This window comes from Parasteatoda tepidariorum, chromosome 3 (genome assembly GCF_982258835.1).
Source record: "Parasteatoda tepidariorum strain Cologne lab strain chromosome 3, Ptep-v5.0, whole genome shotgun sequence".
Classification (NCBI taxonomy): domain Eukaryota; kingdom Metazoa; phylum Arthropoda; class Arachnida; order Araneae; family Theridiidae; genus Parasteatoda; species Parasteatoda tepidariorum.
In genome coordinates this window covers 36,286,961-36,307,938 of record NC_141757.1, presented here as the reverse complement: position 1 = coordinate 36,307,938, position 20,978 = coordinate 36,286,961, and the positions used below count along the sequence as shown (strand labels likewise).

The 20,978-nt window shown below is 29.3% G+C and overlaps 2 long non-coding RNA genes across 2 annotated transcripts; both read right to left on the bottom strand.

Annotated features, from left to right (window-relative positions):
• Positions 1–279: 279 nt before the first annotated feature.
• On the bottom strand, positions 280–7,101 carry LOC147813739 (uncharacterized). The gene is made up of 3 exons (XR_015432499.1): positions 6,934–7,101; positions 3,697–3,744; positions 280–400 (listed from the first exon to the last, which is right to left on the bottom strand). It is a non-coding gene; the product is annotated as an uncharacterized LOC147813739 (long non-coding RNA).
• A 3,473-nt stretch (positions 7,102–10,574) lies between these two features.
• Positions 10,575–17,975, bottom strand: LOC122269654 (uncharacterized). The gene is made up of 3 exons (XR_015432498.1): positions 17,625–17,975; positions 13,864–13,911; positions 10,575–10,695 (listed from the first exon to the last, which is right to left on the bottom strand). It is a non-coding gene; the product is annotated as an uncharacterized LOC122269654 (long non-coding RNA).
• Positions 17,976–20,978: the final 3,003 nt, after the last annotated feature.

The window sequence follows — 20,978 nt, the reverse complement described above, 5'->3', positions numbered from 1 at the left end:
AACTTTTAGATAAGTCTCACGAAACTTATTTATTTTCTTTTTCTACTTTAATCTTATCATTTTTTGATGCAATTGGCCCTACTAAAAATCCTAATCTGAAACTAAATAATCTGCATCCGTTAATCAACCAAAGAAATACACTTGACATTTAACAATGTTCTCTTTTAAATTCGCTTAATAACCAGACTAACTCACACACGCACAAACTTTTTTCAGAAGAAATTTGCTGCACATTGTAAAATTTAATCGACGTTATGAGTGAAGAAAGACAAATATAAATGCACACAGAAATATTTATTTCATTTCTTATAAAACTAAACTTATTTCATTGTTTAGATTTTGATCATTTCCTTGAAATGCAGGGTCATATATATTTATCCATCAAGAATTTCTTCTATATCTGCAAAATAGAAAATTCTTGATATAAATTATTTTTCCTTACGTACATTTTATTGCATATAGCATTAAAAGTAGGGGCAAATGAAAATTTAAGGAGTGCTACTTTGATACGGAAAATAGTAAAATATTGAATCAAAGTCTTAAAAAAAAAAATAATTCTTCAACACATAAGTTGGAAGAAATCTGGTTTCATAACTAAGGCTAGATCTATGTTCCATAATTAAGTAAATGATAAATGGTAATTCAAAACTTTCAGACTGTGCAGGGTATTCTCATTGCATACCAGATTTTTTTTCTAAAACTGTACGAGAGTGGTATTGTATTAACGTTTAATGCGCAAAGAAATTTCTATACTTAACATCGCCTTTTTAATCATTTTAATTTATCTTTTATTTTATAAACAGTGTTGAGCCCCGGCACATTTTTGGGCTTACGGCCATTAATGTTCAACTCCGTAATCTTTTAATTTTGAATCGAATCCAGAAGACAAGAAAACTTCTGAATCTATCATTAGGGCAAACAAGCTTTCGTGGATGACTTTTTGACGGGACTAAACAGAATTTGAGTTACTTTTTAGAAGAAAAAAAACTTCGAAAAGGTAGTAGGTTTAGCCGCCCAACTGTCAGAAAATTCTAAACTATGATCTATTTACCTTATGGGATGTTTTGCGACATCAGTGCGGTCGGTATGAATTTGGAACAAAGTTCAAATCGATTAATTATGGTTGGGAGAATCCCTTCTTTAAAAGGAGAAAGTTCTATTCCACGAGCCATAGCGATTCTAAGTTAAGTTGTATAACTGATAAAACCTCTTTTTGACGAAGAAAGAGCTAACAACGTTCCCTTTTCATGGAAGAATTGAACTTTTTTAAGCGTCACCTATTCTCCTTTAAAGACGTAGACCGGATGACGCATGTTTCTTAAACTTTCAGTCTAGTTTTGGGGTAAAGAAAAAGCGAGATTACACTATTGGAAATCATAAAAAAAAATAGTCTCGTCGCGTAAACGCTGTACCAGTTAATGTTCGAAAGACCAGTTCCGGGGACAAAAGCAAATAACTCAATGGGGAAATGCTGGAAATATTTTTTTAAATATTTTAAGACGGATCTAATATGAATATCTGAAATTCACTCATTTCTCCTAGTTACTACAGTTGAGTCCCCTGCGACTGTCATCTTAAATAAGTTCCAGATTTTGGTCGACTGTTGGATAAGTGTGGGGGCGACTTTTATTCATATTGAACCGAAACCAAAAGCCTAACCTAACCCCAACTTAACCTAAACTCAGCCTTCTCTTATTTATTTTCTTAAAGATTGTAAGAACGTCAAGTGCGCGTTTACAAAATCGAAAAGAAAAAAAATTTGAGGTTTAGATAAAGATGCTTCTTCTTTCTGTTAACACCCACTTCATTTTATACCTTTAGTGCTAATTAGAAATTATTCATTACCAGAAAACAAGAAAGCTTAAATCTACACGTTTAGAAATTCCGAGCCGCTTTGCACCAAAAATTGAAAAATTGTTGTTCATTTGCTGACTACATGAAATGGAGCTTAATTTTGTCATATTTTGATATTTTCACTCGCTCCAAATATCGGAGGATATATATATAAATATATATTATTTACCTTAAGTAGGTAATTTGGTAATTTCAAAATAAACCCGCTAACCATATTGTACCACCAACCAGATTTAAAAAGGCAGCATAAAAGAAATGAACTTTAATGCATGTCAAACATTTATCTCCCTAAATAAGTTGATGTTTGAGAAAACGAGCATTAGTTGTCTCAATACACCGAGAACGAGCAAAACATGGCGTCGTAAGCAAATATCGTTCAGTTTACAGTCGCAGTCAAAGTTTTGTGTTTTTTATCAAATTTTGGTGCAGTCAGTGACACCAAGTTTCTCCATCATACTTCCCTATTTATGGTGTGACCAAAAGGAAATAATCTTTCATTTAACTCAACTTTGGGGCAAGGAGAAATTTTGCACCATATACTGGACAAAGCTTTACTGGGTGTTTTTACAACGTTCGATATAAACAGTAGTAAATTAATGGAATCTGATAGTAGTTTCTACTTATGTTCCGCTTTTGGGAAGTGCCTCATTCGATAAATCATAAATAATGTAAGATTTAGATGGTTTTGATAGAGTTGAAAAGCTTAGTGTTATAGCTAGGCTTATCAGCGTCTTGAGAAACTAAAATATATGATATTAAGTTTTCTAAAAGGGAATAAGGATTTATAATTTTAAGTTTTCATATCCGAAATTTTTAAGAGAAATTATCCATTTTGTTTCTCGTCCCATTAAATCCTGCAATAAGAAAAATTCAAAAAGAAAATTATTCTCTCTATTATTGCAAAAGTAAGGGAGTGATTTTTCGAAGAATGTTTTGGAAATTTTTACTACCAGTTTCTCAGTTTTATTCAGATGCTAATAGCCACTGTACTCATTGTGGTGTTATGTTTCATAAGGGGGACAAATGAATTCTTCTGGTTGTTTGTTTCAAGTTTTTCTCCATTAAAAATACTATAGGTGCAAACCTGAACTGCGATTGTTAAAAATTCATTTTACTCGTTGGACATTTATGTTTAACATATAAATCTTATTTTAAAAGTTTAATTATTTTACTACCCATGACAAGTCAAAGATTCAAATTATATGCATATGAAATACATAAGTAATGAAACAATGCTTTTAAGTTTTGGTGAAGTAATTCTCGACCTTTTCAATATCTTCTGTATGATTATTCTACTACTTAGTAAAATGCTTCTTAAAAACCATAAAAGTTAGCAGCTATGAAATATCAACCAAGGTAAATAATTCTTTAAATAATTAGTTTTAATAAATTTTAATTAGTTTTTAACGATTTTAAATATTATTTGCTCTTATTTTTATCATGTTTTATAAACTTGCTTTTAAATAATATACATAGGTTTTAACCCTTTTTTTTCAGGGAGGAAAGTTGCCAGGTGATAGTAAACTATTCTTCTTTATTTTTGATGCTTGATTTAGTTCTTGTCAAGTAAAATAATTATATCCAACACAACATAAATAATGTAAACATTTGAAAATTGAGATAGTTTTATTGTACTGTGATAATCCTATTTTTAGGTGCTAATAAACGAATCTAAATAAATCTTCGGAGGTTTCTAAATCTTAATAAATCTTATCTAAATAAATTTAATAAATCTTTTAATAAATCTTTTCTGAATAAATCTTTTTTAACAAATACTAAGAAAAATCTTCTCCATAAGGTAACATTTGGTATATATTATAGTGAAAAAAATTTTATTGTTACCTGCGACATTCTTCGCTGTTTCTATTAGCCCCCGTCCAGCGTTTACTTCTGAAAAAGAAATGTAGTTGTGATTTTCTATATGGATCGCTTTCACCTTTTAGAGATATAGTAACTTTAGAGATATAGTAGATATAGAGAATTTTCAAGAAAAGCGCTGGAGAAGAATTTACTGCTTCTCCAGCTTTTAATAAGGTTTTTTTTTTCGCCCATCAAGAAATTTTAATCAAACATGTATTCCAGAGAAGCTAAGAAACTTTTGGTAGTCTTAATTTTGAAATGTAATTCTAATTATTATCTACAATTCCACACCTGCCATTCATAGCACCAAACGATCCATTGGTGAATTTCATTTAGTATTATCTAAATTGTTGCATCTAATCAATACCCACGTCGTTGAAGGAAGAAGATGTTAATAGCATGTTGCTCGTGGCATGCAAACGTGCTTGCAGAGTCCTTGTAGATGGTACTAAGCTCAACGTCCGGACAAATCCATAATGAAGCGATTCGCTTTGTCTTAAAATTTTTCAAAATAAAAATTTATCTCTTTCTCACACGATTATGTCGGCAAAATTAATTACTATCTGATATTTTGAAGTATTATCACTAAAGCAAAATAAATTTAGAGAATAAATAAGGAGCACCAAAAAAAATTTAGATCTTTTTGTTAACGTAATTTAATCAAGTAAAAACAGCATAACAATCAAGGCCTGATTATCGCCTAGTTCCAATGTAGGGCCCACAATTCCTGAGGGGCCTCAAAAGTTAGTAAAGGTTGGCTAGCTTTGTGTTGATTTAAGTACTAAATAAAAAATAATTATAGCTTACGATAAAAAATAATTCAACTAATCAGTTACTTTTAGCAAAAATCGCTAATTTCAATTGTTTGTGGTCACCTAACTATTTTTACTTTGATATATCAATGTTTTGTTGTTTTATATTTTGCTTTAATTTATAGATACATATACTTTTTCTTAGAAAAATAATCTTCAATTGTCTGCTTTCAAAATTTCTTAGAATGTTTCTCTTGAATCATGCAGTTCAATAGATTCTTTTATTTTTATTTTTAGGACTTCTCTTCAGCAATTTAATTTCAAAAATGCCTTGTATGGAGCCCGGAAAATTTGAAGGGCCTTGGGCCTGAATTTGTCTTGATCGGTCCCTGATAAAAATTAAAAATGACCCCCAAAAAATATGTTTCAAAATCCAACAAAAAAAGAACATTCAATAGAAGAAGAGAAGAAATAATGTCCTGTATTTACGATCTTCATTCAAAGATGATATAGACAGATATTTCCATAGTTCAGTTGTTAGACTGCAAAATATGAGATTAAAGTAGAATGAGAAAAATATTTTTCAAGATAAACTGATTTTAAAATTAAAAACCGATCTTAATGTAGGTCATAATTTTACATCGATCTTGTAACTGCGCACGAATATTAATTGCAAAAAGTGTAAATAATCTGAAAATTTAAAATTTCAAATTGCACAATTTTTACAGGGTTAAAATAAAAATTTTTGAAATTATATATTATTGGGATTTAAATCAGGCAAGTAAAACTATAACATGCCTTAACGCAAAACAATTTTGCTCTGTTATTAAATGAAACTTTTAGACACGCACAATCTAGCTTTTGTAATTCTTCTGTTTTTCCACATTTTCATATTAGAATTAAACATATAAATATTATACAAATGTGGTTCAGTGTATAATAAAAGCTCTCCTAAAAGTGGCAAATTAAATGAAATTTCATTTCGAATCAGGAAAAAGATAACGATAATAAGTTAAGGATAATATTATTTATACATTTCATGATCTTATTCACAGCTTCTAAGTTTTTGTAAGAGTTAAAATAAGTAAAATTCCTTCAAATAAAAAGAAATATCTAGAATATACTTTTTTATTGGTTTTCAAAAATCGATTTTTGATAAATTTAAATTTAATATTTTCTACAATAATAAAATAAAGAATGTTTTTGTGTGTGTCTTTCTTATAACTTCAGAATCGTTTATTCTATGATCCTGAAATTTAGCTCCGTTTCCAAAAATTGCAATTAAGCCATTCAGAAGGTACTTTTAAAAAAGGGAAATTTTTCATTGTTTCTGAACAAGTCATTGATATAAATATAGCTGCATACTATTCCGTTTAAAAAAAAAACCTCAGTTTAATAATTCTGAAAGGTCAAAATAAATTGTGCTTGCTTGCTTATAGCTCACATTAATAAAAAAAAGGACATAGCACGTTAAATACATAATTCTTTTCTATTCTTTATGTTAAATCGACTTAATGACAGTGGTAGGATAGGTGGACTACGTCGCTAAATTGGAACTTTTACATTTATCTGAAACCACGGTACCTGAGGTAGGCGGTTGTTAACTTGGTGGTTTGACTTTTTTAAGAAAATAAGTTATTTAATAAAACGTGATCGATGAATTTTCGTGATTGATATATTGTAGATAAATTGATCAATCGACATCTTGATTAAATTAGACAGTTCTTAGGGTGAACAGTTTAGCCCCCAAGCCTTCGAATCTTAGCTACCAGGTTTAGTTGCCCCACATTCATATTTGAGATATTTTCAGAATATGAATGTGGAAATTTCAAGTAAGAATCGTAAAGCAGACATTCAAGAAAGAAACCATTTCCCCAATTTTTTTCCCTTCATAAGGTGACTGTTTATAATTCAGGACCTACATTTACATGCTTCAATAATACAATATTTCACAAAAGTAAAAATTATAATTATTGCTACATTAATCGGAGCACTACACTCATCGGAGGTGTCCATTTATAGGTCAGAGCTCCTATCCATACTTTTAAGAAGATCTCTTTTAATAATAAAAATTCAAAACAGTTAATCGCTCTAGGCACAGTTAATCGCACTATATTTAAAAAATAAAATTTTATATTAAAGTATACAAAAATGATTTTTTTACTAATCCAGTATCAAAGGTCATTCATCCAAATTATTTGTCCAGTGTATTTAAAAATAGTTCATAATACTTAGTTAAGCCTTATGCGTCTCAATGGATGGCCGTTGACTCCTGCGTCACTTGATTACAATCGTAAATTTATACTTGTGATATGCTTTCTACTGGCTTCGTGTTACACAAGTCATTCTATAAAATCGGTTTAGTCATACAACTCACCGAAAATCAGTTTTATAAATATTTAATGTTTTGATTTTTAAATGAAATTATCTAGTTACGGAGGTTTAATTATAATTTCTTTATACTTACCAGAAAGTAAAAAGAGAAGAAACATTCCAGTGGTAAGAACAACTTTAAAGAAACTGAAATTCATTTTGAAAGATTTGCTTGTCTTGATTTATTTTTGAGTCATTTATATACGAGTACAAAACTCATGCAACGAAACTTAATATGAATTTCACGTTTTAAGCTTATACATTATTCCCTTTTAATGAAGCGAGACATCTTAATCTTATTCCATAATCTTCAAATCATGATCCTTCTCGAAAAGGGAGATTTTTGGACTGCAAGTTAGAATGTAAAATATGGAGTGATTTCGATATGAAGTATGATAAGGTCATGGAGTTCTTAGCAAAATATTTGCTGTGAACAATAGAACGTTAATAGATACTTAATTAATTTCTTGCTATTCATTACATGATGAAGGATTTAAAGATTTTCAGCTGTTTAAACAATACTGGTGATAATACAAAATTATTCTTGATTTTCATCTGGATCAAAATGGCTTTGAATTTTAGTCGAATAATATTGGTTTTCTTAATCAAAGTGAAGTATAGGCCCATATTAATTAAGTTTTATACCTCATGTATGATTCATAAAATATATTATATAAGCCTGATTGTATTTGCTTTATTTGCCAGTAGAATAGATATGTGTGGTTCATAATAAAGAGTAAATAAAAATTTGAAGCTCTTATGAAATAATTTTACGCAATATTGACAATCATTGAGTGTGTGTGTGTTCCTTAAAGCAATTTTTAGAAGGATTATCTAACATAGGGAAGAATTGTCTACGTATGAGAAAGAGGGAAGAAGGCATAACTCGTTGCGGTTTGAAGCAATTATAACAAACACTTGAAGCCTAACAACAACAAAAAAATAATAGAATAACATCATTTAATCACTGACCACTTATGGGCCAGCTTAGTCACTTTTTAAAATTATCTAGTGCAACATATGAACTTTAATGATAACCGATTTGAATGCATGCCACAACTGTATTTAAATATTCCGATTCTTCTGTCACTCATCTAGTCCTATCGACATAATTAGCTTCAAGCAATATATTAACCAAATTTGCTTCATACTGGCTATTGTACACCGGAAGTACATTGATTTAAATTTTAATTATTTATTCTGTAGCACCTCAAGGAATTCTTCAGAAAGGAAAAACTACGATTGGAGGTACTTTTTTCCCACCAGCTGAAAGGTTGGTCAAAACTGTTGTTCTTTCTTTTTCATTCCAAGGAACTATAGAAAATAATTCCATATAATTTTTAGGGCAAAAGATTAAATTGAGTCACCAACGAACTGCCGCCCTGACGAATTGTGCGCAATGAATTGTCCCACAACGAATTGTGTCCGACGAATTGACACAGCACCGTGAATTTGTTATTAAAATGTTCATTACAACACATGCTAAAATTACCATACCATGGATAATGAAAATTACCATATTATGGGTAACAGTAAGGACGTAGATGATTTCATTACTAGGGTTAGTTCATGATTTTCAAGGGTGAATCATAAATGTTATGAAAATAATCCCATTTATCTTTTCCATCACTCTTTATTCGTTTTATTACTAAGCTATTATTTTTAATCCTGTTTGTAAATCTTCACCGAAATTTTAAGAACTCATTTTAATCTAATTTTGTGTAGTATTAATTTAATTGTAAATGAGTTGTTCAATTGTAAACATAGTTATACCTTTTTTAGATTTGCTCATTTAAAGTGAAAATAATTACTTTAACTGTAGTTATATGCAATAACTTTTATACTTTTAAATTGCATCTTAATTAAAAATAAAAAAATAAAAAAATTTATTTAACAGAAAGAACTTTCCCCACAGAGGTCATTTTTACGGTAAAATCGTTATTGTTTCTAAAAGAGTTTGTCAGTTAAGCCTGAGTCAAATTTGTATTTATTTAAAATATATTAAAAATTATTTATTGTATTTATTTAATAATTATTTTCATTTGTATTTATTTAAAATTTTGAAGTTTCTTAACTAGCTTTGCAAATAAATGACTGGTGCATTAAAGAAGAAAGAAGAACACCATAAAGTTTTTGTCGGCAATCAAATCAGTTTTTATTATTTTAATTTTATCTTCCTCAATCATGTTTCTTCAGATTTTCATGATGTTCTCGTTGAAATATTATTTAATGGATCCCTAATTACACACTTCTTTTACTCTTGACAATAATTTAAAAAATATATACTACGGTACGGACAGTACGAATACGATATACAAAATTTGAACTCATCCATATCGTTAAAGAGTAAAAGGACTCGTGTGATGAAGTATGAACTGAAATAATGTTTGTGTATGGAATGTAGCGAGTGAAACATATTTATAATATAAATTATAGTTTATGTATGAGCTGTTCAAATAACGTATTTGAATGTACTTTATGATGATTAACGATAAAAGTATTGCTGTAAAAAACACATTCCTTATGATGTCAATAAAGATATTTCAAAGTAGAATTTGTTTTTGCCATTTAAACTCGACAGCTGGAATGTCACAAAAAGACCGCACACTTCTTTTTTTATTTTTTAACACCGTCAATTTCTTATGTTCGCAAAGGGGACGGTCGATCGCTAATAATTGTGATGGCTTAATGGACGACGAAAAAAATTTATCTTTTGGGGTTTCAGTGTTCTATGCAGTTCCTAACTCTATGCAGTTTCGTATTGAGTAGATTCTATAAAACTTGTAAATCGAAGAAGAAGAGGAAAACAATCCTTTTTTTTTCAATAAATTTAAATTTCCTCGATTTCGGAGAAAAGAAAAGACATCCACTATTTGACACATCATCCTTTAAAACTTTTAAATGTCTATTAATACTTACTTGTGAAACATTCGTAGTACATGTCTAAACACTTAAGATTTCAAAATACTACACTTTATCACCAAAAGGATTGATTAAAAATCTTCGCAGAACTTTAAAAGCCTGTACGCTAGACAGGATTTCTACTTTCAATACTTTTAAGAATTCGGTCAACTTTGAAGGAAGATATAAATTCCACTGTAGCAAAACTTGTATATAGAACATCACTTCCCAGACAATTTATTGCGCAGCAAGAACAACAACATACATCAGAATTTAATTCGAACTTTAAAAAGTTCATAGAAAAACTAAAGTAAATACAATCGGTCCAATCAATCACAACGTGCAATATTTATTCATAAAGATTTGGAAAATTGGTGTCACATATTTGTTCACATCGACAAAATTAAACCAGCTTTACGTTTTCCTTATGAAGGACCACGCGTTATCAAAAACTATAGCTAAAATTTTATATATTATCCATTAAAGGTCAAGACGCGAATATGTCTAAAAAAATTATCATTTTTGTCGAAACTATTTAGAGAAACTATACAACTAAACTTTTAGATAAGTCTCACGAAACTTAATTATTTTCTTTTTCTATTTTAATCTTCTCATTTTTTGATGCATTTAGTTCTATTAAAAATCCTCGTCTGAAACTAAATAGTCAGCATCCGTTAATCAACTAAAGAAATACACTTGATATTTAACAATGTTCTCTTTTAAATTCACTTAATAACCAGACCAACTCACACACGCACAAACGTTTTTCAGTGAAAACTTGCTGCAAATTGAAAAATTTAATCGAAGTTATGAGTGAAGAAAGACAAATATAAATGCACACAGAAATATTTATTTCATTTCTTAAAAAACTAAGCTTGTTTCATTGCTTAGATTTTGATCATTTCCTTGAAATGCAGGGTCATATATATTTATTCATCAAAAGTTTCCTCCATATCTGCAAAAAAGAAAATTTTTGATGTAAAATATTTTTCCTTACGTATATTTTATTACGGAAAATAGTAAAATATTGAATCAAAATCTGAAGAAAAATAATTCTACAACACATAAGTTGGAAGAAATCTGGTTTCATAACTAAGGCTAGATCTATGTTCCATAATTAAGTAAATGATAAATGGTAATTCAAAACTTTCAGACTGTGCAGGGTATTCTCATTGCTTACCAGATTTTTTTCCTAAAACTGTACGAGAGTGGTATTGTATTAACGTTTAATGCGCAAAGAAATTTCTATACTTAACATCGCATTTTTAATCATTTTAATTTATCTTTTATTTTATTAACAGTGTTGAGCTCCGACACATTTTTGGGCTTACAGCCATTAATGTTCAACTCCGTAGCCTTTTCATTTTGAATTGAATCCAGAAGATAAGAAAACTTCTGAATCCACATTAGGGCAAACTAGCTTTCGTGGATGACTTTTTAACGGGACTAAACAGAATTTGAGTTACATTTTGAACGGTCAGAAAATTCTAAACTATGATCTATTTAACTTATAGGATATTTTGCGACATCAGTGCGGTCGGTATGAATTTGGAACAGAGTTCAAATCAATTAATTATGGTTGGGAGAATCCCTTCTTTAAAAGGAGAAAGTTCTATTCCACGAGCCATAGCGACTCTAAGTTAAATTATATAACTGATTAAACCTCTTTTTGAAGAAGAAAGAGCTAACAGCGTTCCCTTTTCATGGAAGAATTGAACATTTTTAAGCCTCGTCTATACTCCTTTGAAGACATAGACCGGATGACGCCTGCTTATTAAACTTTCAGTCTAGTTTTGGGGTAAAGAAAAAATGCGATTACACTATTGGAAATGATTAAAAAAAAATAGTCTCGTCGCTAAACGCTGTACCAGTTAATGTTCGAAAGGCCAGTTTCGGGGACAAAAGCAAATAACTCAATGAGGATAATATTTTTTTAATAAGCAAATAACTCAATGAAAATATTTTTTTTAAGTATTTTAAGATGGATCTAACATGGATATCTGACAGTTGAGTTGATCGGACAGTGGAGTCCCCAACGACTGCCATCTTAAATAAATTCCAGATTTAGTCGACTGTTGGATAAGGGTGGGGGCGACTTTTATTCATATTGAACCGAAACCATGAACCTAACCTAACCCTAACTTAACCTAAACTCAGCCTTCTCTTAATTACTTTCTTAAAGATTGTAAGGACGTCAGGTGCGCGTTTACAAAATCGAAGAAAAGAATTAGGTTTAAGTAAAGATGCTTCTTTCTGTTAACACCCACTTCATTTTATACTTTTAATGCTAATTAAAAATTATTCATTACCTGAAAGCAAAAAGACTTAAATCTGCACATTTAGAAATTCCGAGGCGTGTTGAACCAAAAATTGTTATTCATTTGCTGGCTACATAAAATGGAGCTTAATTTTGTCATATTTTGATATTTTCACTATATATATATATATATATATATATATATATATATATATATATATATATATATATATATACCACCAACCAGATTTAAAAAGGCAGCATGAAAGAAATAAACATATGAACTTTACTTAATGCATGTCAAACTTTTATCTCCCTTAATAAGTTGGTGTTTGAGAAAACGTGCATTAATCGTCTGAATACACCGAGAGCGAGCAAAACATGGCGTCGTAAGCAAATATCATTCAGTTTACAGTCGCAGTCAAAGTTTTGTGTTTTTTACCAAATTTTGGTGCAGTCAGTGACGCCAAGTTTCTCCGTCATACTTCCCTATCTATGGTGTGACCAAAAGGAAATAATCTTTCATTTAACTCAACTTTGGGGCAAGGAGAAATTTTGCACCATATACTGGACAAACCTTTACTGGATGTTTTTACAATGTTCGATATAAACAGTAGTAAATTAATGGTATCTGATAGTAGTTTCTACTTATGTTCCGCTTTTGGGATGTGCCTCATTCCATAAATCATAAATAATGTAAGATTTAGATGGTTTTGATAGAGTTGAAAAGCTTAGTGTTATAGCTAGGCTTATCAGCGTCTTGAGAAACTGAAATATATGATATTAAGTTTTCTAAAAGGATCTATAATTTCAAGTTTTCATATCCGAAATTTTTAAGAGAAATTATCCATTTTGTTTCTCGTCCCATTAAATCCTGCAATAAGAAAAATTCAAAGAGAAAATTATTTTCTCTATTATTGGAAAAGTAAGGGAGTGATTTTTCGAAGAATGTTTTGGAAATTTTACTACCAGTTTCTCAGTTTTTTTCAGATGCTAATAGCGACTGTAGTCATTGTGGTGTTATGTTTCATAAGGGGGACAAATGAATTCTTCTAATTGTTTGTTTTAAGTTTTTCTCCATTAAAAATTCTATAGGAGCAAACCTGTACTGCAATTGTTAAAAATTCATTTTACTCGTTGAACATTTATGTTTAAAATATAAATCTTATTTTAAAAGTTTAATTATTTTACCACCCATGACAAGTCAAAGATTCAAATTATACGCATATAAAATACATAAGTTATAAAACAATGCTTTTAAGTTTTGGTGAAGTAATTCTCGACCTTTTCAATATCTTGTGTATGATTATTCTACTACTTAGCAAAATGCTCCTTAAAAACCATAAAAGTTAGCAGCTATGAAATATCTACCAAAGTAAATAATTATTTAAATAATTAGCTTTAATAAACTTTAATTAGTTTTTAACAATAATAAATATTATTTGCTCTTATTTTTATCATGTTTTATTAAGTTGCTCTTAAATAATATGCATAGGTTTTAACCCTTTTTTTCAGGGAGGAAAGCTTCCAGGTGATAGTGAACTACTTTTCTTTATCTTTGATACCTGATTTAGTTCTTGCCAAGTAAAATAATTATATCCAACACAACATAAATAATGTAAACATTTGAAAATTAAGATAATTCTATTGTATTGTGATAATCCTATTTTTAGGTGCTAATAAGCGAATCTAAATAAATCTTTGGAAGTTTTTAAATCTTAATAAATCTTATCTAAATAAATCTAATAAATCCTTTAAGAAATCTTTTCTAAATAAATCTTTTTTAACAAATACTAAGAAAAATCTTCTCCATAAGGTAACATTTGGTATATATTATGTTATAGTAAAAAAAAATTGTATTCTTACCTGCGACATTCTTCCCTGTTTCTACTAGCCTCCCTCCTGCGTTTACTTCTGAAAAGGAAATGCAGTTGTTATTTTCTTGATGGATCGCTTTCAGCTTTTAGAGATACAGTAATTTTAAAGAAAAGCACTAGAGAAGAATTTACTGCTTTTCCAGCTTTTAGTAAGGTTTTTTATTTCGCCAAGGCAAAAATTTTAATCAAAAATTTATTTCAGAAAAGCTGAGAAAATTTTGTTAATCTTAATTTTGAAATGTAATTCTAATTATTATCTACAATTCCACACCTGCCATTCATAGCACCAAACGATCCATTGGTGAATTTCAATTATTATCTAAATTGTCGCATCGAATATATGTCGTTAAAGGAGGAGGATGTTGATAGCATGTTGCTCGTGATATGCAAACGTGCTTGCAAAGTCCTTGTAGACGGTACTAATCTAAAGGGCCGGACAATTCCATAATGAAGCTATTCGCTTTGTCTTAAAATTTTTCAAAATAAAAATTAACCTCTTTTTCATCTCACACGATTATATCGGCAAAATTAATTACTATCTGATATTTTGAAGTAATATCACCAAAGTAAAATATATCAATAGAATAATGTTAGGAGCACCAATAAAAATTAGATATTTTTGTTAACATAAGACACTCAGACAAAACCACTTCCTCGGGAGAAATGAACAACAAATTTTCGCGAGTAATACATGCGAATCCATTATTAAAGAGATCATTAAAATTACTCTCGAGGAGATGCTATCCCAAATTAACAACTAATTTGCACCCCCCCAACAAACATAGTTAAATACTCCTTGGACCACTTTATTTAATAATTTTACTCGCAGTATTTTAAATTTCAAACTTTTAGCATATCATATTTTAAATTTTAGACCTTGTATTTACATTTTTTATGTTTTAAACATCGCTTTCCATTTTACTCAACACTTTTTAAATGTTGCTCAGCTGGTTGTTTTACACTGGTATGATATTGATTTTAATTGTTAATTACTTAACTTTTAAATCATTTTTATTTTAATTTTTATACACAATTAGCTTTTACCTTTGATTTTGTATATCACTTTTTTTGGTATTTGTCAAAACACGCTTTTGAATATTGATTTGCAAACTTTTTTAAATTTTAAATGAATTTTATAGCATTCACGTCCCTTTTGGACAAATATACTTTAATGATTTTAATCTTAGGGTATATTTTATCTATTCTTGTTATTTTATCAATTTTGTCTTTTTTCATCTTTATCCTATCTTTTATCCGCAAATAATTTTATACCTTGAAATTTTATGCATGTTAATGGCTTTGTACAGTCGACTTCTTTTTTTTAACATAGCGTTTTAAAATTGTAATGTTTTTACAATTTTCATTTTTACTGATTTTACAAATTTTATGTCCTTTTGGACAGGCTTGTACTAATGTGTACTTTTACATTGTGTGTAACTTTTAACTTTTTTCTTTTACCCAGCAACTAGCTCTAGCTCTCAATTCGATCCTATTGATAACTTTATTCAAGTGTAGTATCTAATATAAGGTGACCACACGTCCCGATTCCGGCGGGACAGTCCCGCTTTTTGGTGGACTGTCCCGCGTACTGCCTATTTTTAAAAATGTCCAGCTTTTTAGAAAATATCTGCATTTCTTATTTTAAATGTACTGTAAAAATATATTCCTATTATTTATTAAGTATTATGGTGAATATAAAGAAATAAAAAATACATAAAAAAAACACATAAAATGCGTGCAGAGTAAACTAAATTAGGCAATGTACCAAGTTAGATTTACTCGATGGTGTGCGATCATTGTCTTTACGTCTCGGCTTAATTCAGATAAGTGCGGACTGCCGTTAGACAGTGCGGTTTGTTGTTTTCAATTTGACGTTCGGTTTGACTCATTATTTGATTGACAAAGGTTAAGCAATAATCGCCACAAAGTAACGGTCAATAAGGTAAAGTTTAATAATCTTTTTTAGCCTTTGTAGTAAATTTTTTACTTATTTCTAGTATTTACCGCCCACAAAATAAAAGATGAGGAAAAAAAGAGGATGCAAATTTAATGAAGAGCTAAGCAGAGAATTTCCATTTTTTTAAAAGTACCAAAATAGACTATATGGTACGGTGTGATAAACGCAATGCTGAATTTTCGGTCTGACATGGTGGAAAAAACGATATTACTAAACATCTAGCGACAAAGAGGCACAAAAGATTTTTAAATAATGCCTATTTGCTTTCCGCACCATAAACCACAATTAAAGTTTCAGATCAATGGATTGTACGTCGCAAGTGATCAAAACATTATACGACAAAAAATATGCATGTGCAAGGACAAAAACCGAAGCAATTATTTGTAATGTTTTTTTCCCATATTCGTTTTCACAATTGCAGAAAGAATTAGAAAAATGCGCATTTATATCCATATATTCTGATGCTTCCAAACACAAAGATTTAAAATTATTACCCACAGGTGTTAGACTTTTTGATCCAGAAATAGGAAATAAAATTAGAATATTAGATTTTGTTTCATTGCCTGATGAAACTTCACAAATAATTTTTGATTTAATTAGTACTATTTTAAAAAAGAATAATTTAAACAATAAAATTATTGCCCATTGCGCGGATAACACTAACGTAAATTTTGATGGAAAAGCTAAAAGAGGCATCAATAACGTTTTTACGAAACTTAACGAACATTTGAAGCAAAAAATATTGGAGTAGGTTGTGCGGCGCACATTCTATACCTATACTATTCAAACAGCATCTGACTTACTTCCAGTTGATGTTGAAAATATTATTGCAAACATTTATTCGTATTTTTGTGTATATATTGTGCGTGTTGAAAGTTTGACTAAATTGTAATTCTCATTTCATCCCATTTGTCCCGCTTTGTCTCAATAAAAATGTGGTCACTTTAATCTAATAGGTAAAAATAGGGCCGGGATAGCCTGGTCGGTAGGGCGCTGGGCACATATCCAAGAGGTCGTGGGTTCGATCCTCGCCGGCCGAAAACTCTCCGTGTAGTAAATGGTGACTGATGCACGTTAAATCTGTCGAGTCTCAAAGTCCTCCATGTTCCCACAACAAATCAATACCTCTGGGGGTACTGATCCAGGAGTTTCCTTGTCTTCTGGATTGGTTCAAAATTACAAGGCTACGGAGTTGAACGTAAGTAGTCGTAAACCCATGAAATTGGGTCGGCTGTTCAACGACGGTTATAAAATAAAATAAAATAGGTAAAAATGGGTTCGTGATGTTAGATATTTTTTGTTACTATAAGGGTCTGTTGGCCTGAACGTAACAACACCAAACAAGACAAATTTTTTTTAGTTTATTTTTTTGTTAAATTTTTGAATGATATGTTAAATTATAAGGGTCCGTTGACCTTCTTTCTGATGTATTTCAATGTTTTCGAGGCTTGTTGCCATCGTTGTTCATGTAAAATTTTTAACATTTTATTTCTATATACTCGCTGTTAAATTAAAAAATTGATGTTCCATTGTATTCGGCGAATGGGCCTATAGGCCTAGGCCGCTGTAAAATTTTCTTTAACATAATTTAATCAAGTGAAAACAGCATAAAAATTACAAATAAAACACACACAAAAAATTTCAAAATCCAGCGGAAAAGAACATATAATAGAAGAAGAGCTCGCCGAAAATCGACAACTCGCCGAAAATCAGTCTTATAAATATTTAATATTTTGATTTTTAAATGAAATTGTCTAGTTACGGAGGTTTAATCATAATTTCTTTATACATACCAGAAAGTAAAAGGAGAAGAAACATTCCAGTGGTAAGAACAACTTTAAAGAAACTGAAATTCATTTTGAAAGATTTGCTTGTCTTGATTTATTTTCGCACTAGTATCGAGTCATTTATATACAAAACTCATGTAACGAAACTTAATATGAATTTCACGTTTTGAGCTTATACATTATTCCCTTTTAATGAAGCGAGACATCTTAACTTTATTTCATGATCTTTAAATCATGATCCTTCTAGAAAAAGGTGATTTTGAACTGTTAATTAGAATAAAAAATATGGAGTGATTTTGATATGAAGTATGATAAGGTTATGGAGTATCTAGCGAAATATTTACTGAGAACGATAGAAAAGAGTTACTTGATACTTAATTTATTTCTTGCTATACATTACGTGATGAAGGATTTAAAGATTTTCAGCTGTTTAAACAATACTGGTGATAGTATAAAATCATTCTTGATTTTCATCTGGATCAAAATAGCTTTGAATTTTAATCGAATAATATTGGATTTCTCAATCAAAGTGAAGTATAGGCCAACATTAATTAAGTATGTACGATTCATAAAATATATTACATAAACCTGATTGTATTTGTTTTATGTGCCAGTAGAATAGATATGTGTGGCTCTTAATGAAGTGAAAAATAAAAATTTGAAGCTTTTATAAAATAATTTTACGCAGTACTGACAATCATTGAGTGCGTGTTTGTTCCTTAAAGCAATTTTTAGAGGGATTATCTATCATAGGGAAAAGTTGTCCACGTACGAGAAAGAGGGGAGAAAGCATAACTCGTTGTGGTTTGAAGCAATTATAATAAACACTTGAAATCTAACAAAAAATAATAATAGAATAACAATATTAAATTACTGATCAGCTTTAGGCCAGCTTAGTTATTTTTTAAAATTATCTAGTGCAACATATAAACTTTAATGATAACCGATTTGAATACATGCCACAACTGTATTTAAATATTCTAATTCTTCATTCACTCATCCAATCATATAGACTTAATTAGTTTCAAGCAACATATTAACCAAATTTGCTTCATACTGGCTATTGCACACCGGAAGTACATTGATTTCAATTTTAATTATTTTCAAGAGATGCCCATTAGTTCTTCATGTGTAGAATTTTAGCAATAATTTTTAAATAATTAATATAGTAATTTTTTTTCCTTCTCGGCAGCTATTTATTTACACATAGCATAGTAAGAAAAATAAGTAATGAAATTATTTTCCTCTCTGTTGTTACCATTAGATCGAAAATTAACCGAATTTATGGTACTACGTAAGAGAAATCTTAATATGCTGGTAAATATATATAAAAAAAGCTAACTGATGATTAAAGACATAACAAAGCGTCTATTGCTTAATGAACAGTTTCAGTTTCAACTGAAATTTTTTGTTCAATTTTGACACTAGCTTCACCATGCTTTCAGGAAAAAAAATAGTATCACGGTGACGTAGGTTAAGATTTTAAAATCCAAGGGTATAGATGTTAACAGATCTCATTCTGCAGATTTGGTAATCTTACCACATGACAACCTCGACATGAACAGCAGCTGGTATCAATCGATTAGTAATATCCATCTTCTATTGCATACATTTTTGAAAAAAGAAGAAAAAAAGATGAAACATTGAGCAGATATTTACTTTTCATCCATCATTTTCTTAAAAGTGGAACAGTCTTTAACTGCTCTTCAGATGCTTCTTGTAACAAAATTGCTCTGTTGCAAATTTTGAAAGCATCTGTACAAAATTTTTCTTCATCACCTTGATTAAATAAATAAAGAACTGAGGTAATTGCGAGTATTTTTACAAGTTTTTCAAAGTTAATTTTTTTTTTTCAAATTTAAATTTGTTACGGTATTTTTTGATTTCACAAAACCCGAATAATTGAAATAATTTTATTCCATGAATGATTGCGCATTGTGCACGAAACGTTCAAAATATTTTTATTATTGACTATATTTTATTGCTACTGTTATTTATTGGAAATTTTTTAATAGTTAACATCATTAAAAATAGATTAGTTACACTTATAGAGGATTAAAAGGAGGAAAAAATCATAGCTGATTAACAACTACTAACTAATTACTAACCAACTTGCTTTAGTATTGAAAAGTTATTTTGAAATTATGAAAGTTTTCAAGCGCCATTTCTCTCAAACTAATAAAATGAAGCTTTTATGCCCCACATTTAATAAAACGTATTGTGCTTACCAATATATTCTGTTATTTAATAATAAAATAATTAAGTAAATAATATTAAAATAGGGCATTTAAAAATACTGAACTTAATAATTTTAACCAAAAATTCAAGATGGCGATTAAAAACGCTAATAAACGATCAATAATCCATATATTCTACATCCTTTCTCTATGCTTAAGCTAGAGAATAATTTAAAGATTTATGAAAAAGGAAGAAGAAAAATTTTCAAAATATAAAAAATTCTTTTTAAAAATATTTAAAAACTTTATTTACAAATTTAAAAAAAAAAATTGCGGGTTAATTTTTGAATTATTTTCTTTCTCTACTTTGATTTGATAATTTTTTGATGAAAGTATTTAAAAAATTTATTTAAAAAAATAGAAGAAAAAAATTTAAAATCTTTAAAGATGTAAAACTTGCTCCAATATTGAAACATATAATTCAAATAACGATAGCTCTAAATCTGTTTGTAAAATTAATAATGTTATTTATATGCTAACCTGTTGTTTTTTGTAATTAGAAATATGTTGGACAAGCTAGCAACTCTTTTAATTTTAGAATTAATCAACATCGTTCAGATATAAACAGTAATAAAATGATCAAAAACCTAGCATTGAATCATTTTAGAGTGCATGCTTTTAACAGTGTTAAAATTAATATTTTTAGGTATAGTAGAAGATATCGATTTAAGACTACGAAAAGAAAATTATTGAATGCTTTTATATAAAAACAATTTTGCCATATGGGCAAAACGATATCTTCCAACATACACAGTTCAACTTTAATAACTCCTGAATTGACTCACTTTTTCACATTAAAGATAAGCATTACGAATAGGCGTATGATTCGAAGTAGTAATAAAAACCCTTCTTATAGTGAAAAATTAAATGTAAATTCTATTTCCTTCAGGATAATGATATATATTAACTTCAAGATCTAATTAACAACTTTTCTTTTACTAATTTACACTTTAAAATTCTATGTTTCGATCATATAAAAGCAAAAATGAGTAAATTTTCACCTAACAAAAAAAAAAAATTCAGATAACTTATATTTCATTATTAACTTTCAAAACCCGATTTTCAATAACTTTAAATTTCATAATCTTTTTGAAAATTTAAAAAACTTGCTTCCATTAAAATA